Raw genomic sequence first — 3,354 nt, 5'->3', positions numbered from 1 at the left:
AACTCATTTCAGCCGCTTGTATTCGCGATCTCGTTCTTTCGGTCACTACCCAAAGCTCGTGACCATAGATGAGGGTAGGAACGTAGATCCACCGGTAAATCGAGAGCTTTGCTTTTTGACTCAGCTCTCTCTTCACCACGACAGACCCGTACAGCGCCCGCTTCACTGCAGACGCTGCACCAATCCGCCTGTCCATCTCCCGCTCCATTTTTCCCTCATTCTTCAAACAAGACCCTGAGATACTTAAACTCCTCCCACTCGGGGCAGGACATCCCCGACCCGGAGAAGGCACTCTACCCTTTTCCGGTTCCACCAACCTTCTCTCCTCTCGGGCAGCTCCATATCCAACATCCTTTAATCAATATGTCCGCTGTCCCTCCTCGGCGCATGTCCAGACCATCTCAGCTTCTCCTCTCTGACTTGAGCCGTCCCTCTGATGGACTCATTTCTAATCCTCCTGTCTTTTCGTTAATCGCAGCTTGTAAACGTTCCCTTTAGCTCCTGCGTCGACCCGTCTGTCGCAAATCCCCCCCTGACGCTCGTCTCCACCCTCTACAGAGAGATTCTGATCTTCTCTCCAGCCTCTCTTCCACCTGCTCCCTGCTCTCACTGCAGATCAGTTCCATCTGCAAACATCGTAATCCACAGAGCCAGTTTAATATCAATGTAACGTACTTACTAAATATAAGAGGAGTTCTGAAAATCTAATCATGTTCTCAGATGTCCAGCTAGTCTTTAAAATAGTTCATAATACGGCACCCCTACCGATGAGAGCCGAGGAGTTCCTCCAGGTCGACTGCTCGAGCCCCTAAAAGACGTTCAGCTTTCTGTCTCTGTGTTTTTGTTTTGGAACACACTTCCTGATATATTTAGGACAGATAAAGTCCGGTATTACCGTATTTTCCATTTAAAAGCCTTCGATCTTCTCAAAAAACAATGATGCAACTTATAGTCCGGTGAACTTTATATATGACAAAAGATCGAAAATGGACCGTTCATTGACAGCGCGTCTTATAATCCAGTACTGAAAATCCTTTTAGTAGACAACTGACTGCTTTTAATATTTATTATTATTCCAACTTTAAATGACCCCAGTTGTAAATGATGACGTTTTACCACAGAATAAAGATGTTTCTCTCGTCTTTCTGTTGGACCGTGCTGAGTTTGAGTCTGTCGGTGAGACGGATCAGGCCAAGAAAACAAGAAAACGGGCCAATCAACACGTCGAGCACGAGTTTATTTCTGTCCAAAACAAGCAGCGCCTTTTCTCCGTGACTCAAAAAAAAGAAAAACAACGACAACAAACTGAGAGCGTGGCTGCTCTCAGCTTTGGATGTTTACGAGCAGATATTCGTGATAGCTGATACACGACAGCCTTAGATTTTCATTTTCGTCGCTTATTTGCTGAAGGGGCAGCTTCATTATGCGTACAGGAAGTAATGCAAACCTAATAAAAATACACAAGAAGGTCGCTCGTTTGAAACGACTCAGCAAGTTATCATATTTCCCCCTTAAAACCAAAAGATAAGGAGCTTTTTGTTTCCGTCCAGAGCCGATAAAGTCAAGTCTCACCCAGATTCTGTCTGTTTAACGCAGATCGTGCAGCTGACCTTTTTACAGAGCGCTGCTTCTCCTTATCCGAATATTAAAAGTCGCTTCCATTACGAGACAAATTGAAACGATCGTGTCAGGCCTCCGATGCAATTTTCGTTTATTTTCCGCTGATGGAGACAAACTGAATCAGATAATCAGGCCTCAGAGGTTTGGAAATGTGACTGAATGAGAAGTCAGTCGTGAGTGTTTGCAGGGATTTGCCTTTTATTGTTCTGTTTCTTTCTCCGTTCGTCGTGATGGCGTCTTTGAAATCTTTTCGTATTGATTTTGACCCACTGAGTTGCAGCTTTTTCTCTCCGCGGCGGTCGGAGTTGCCCGTCGTTACGGCTCGGCTTGTTTTCCTGCCTGCCCTCACACTCTGACTCGTTCTCGTAAACTCGGTGTGACAGACAGAGATATGACAACCTGGAAAGGAGGCCATGCATAATTTAAGCAGCCTGGCTGAAGTTTGTCTCTGACAACACGAGCAGAAATCCCTCTCTCTGCCCACGTGTCCCTGCGGCGTGTCCCCGAGACGATCCAGTCACTTTTCCCGATGCTTTCATTATTTCACTGACAAACTATTCTAGTAATGGTTCTGGAACTCATTATTTTGTCACTGTTGGGTGTAAGCCATTTAATAATGTTTCTAAAGCCTGATCAGGAAAATCCAATTATGATAGGAAACGTTTTGTTTTTGAAGACTAAGAAAAAATGTCTTAAATATTGGCATGAACCACGTGAATTTGTTGAGAGTCGATAGTTGACTTACTTGTCCCGTCATTTGCTTTCTCGTCCTTAAAGCAGTAGTTCAGGGGTTTTGAAGTGGAGCTCTGTGGAAGGGGTATAAACAGTATCTTACCTGTTGCAGACGGCTCTTTGAACGACCTCGGTTTGGATCAGCGAGCAGCTTATCTGAACAGGATCGCAATCCAAGCCGATTGCTGCCATTTTGGAAGAACCCGAATATCAAAAATCGTATCTGTAGCTGTTCAGAGAACCCCTTCATCGGTCTGTGGACTTCAATTAAACGTCAGCGGCGTCCACTTCAACAGGTCGTCGACAAGCGCAGCTCAAGAATAAATATATATATATATCATAAATATCAGAATATTCCTGCAGGAAGTGCTGCAGCCAGCTGTTCAAGTTGGTCTCAGTTCAGGTATTTATTTATTTACGGTCCGTTTCCATTCAGCAGGATAAATGATTTCCCTGCATACATTAAGCCCCACATTAGCCTGATCACTTGTAAAATATGCTTTTACTGTCCTCGTCCCATATTAAGTGACTTTAAATTCAAAATAGCTGTATGGAAAAAATGAAAAAAACCTTTGTTTCTTTCAGCGGTAGTGTATGTAAAGTTCAATTGGTTCGGAAAAAATTGCATAAAGTTTTAATTTATTAGCTTCTAGACGTAAACCTGGTAAATATCAGGCAAGTAATGGCTTCTCCTACTGCACTACTGTAGTATGCTATAGTCAGAACCTTCAGGAATTTGCGCAAAATCAAGCAAACTCCGCGAAATCGCAACTTTTTGTAACTTTGCCCAAAACGCTGCAACTTTCCTGCAACTTTAACCCAATATTTATTGTTTCTAAAGTGATTCACCACCGTTTCTGCGGTCTAGTGTCTTCTTTGTGGGTTTGTGTAGCGTGGAATACAAAATAACCCCAAATAACTCATGAAGAAGACACGTGACGTCACTTCCTGTTAACATCAGAATGCCGGGAGCGTGCAGGAGCAGCGACCGAAGCCAAAGAC

General features: G+C 43.9%; 1 protein-coding gene across 1 annotated transcript in view; it reads left to right on the top strand.

Moving 5' to 3' along the window:
* Positions 1-3,354, top strand: part of LOC108244036 (copine-8) — a 99,181-nt gene that overhangs the window by 76,088 nt on the left and 19,739 nt on the right. The window lies entirely within an intron of this gene.

The sequence above is a fragment of the Kryptolebias marmoratus genome, linkage group LG18, assembly GCF_001649575.2.
Source record: "Kryptolebias marmoratus isolate JLee-2015 linkage group LG18, ASM164957v2, whole genome shotgun sequence".
Lineage (NCBI taxonomy): Eukaryota > Metazoa > Chordata > Actinopteri > Cyprinodontiformes > Rivulidae > Kryptolebias > Kryptolebias marmoratus.
This window is presented reverse-complemented; position numbering and strand designations above follow the sequence as displayed.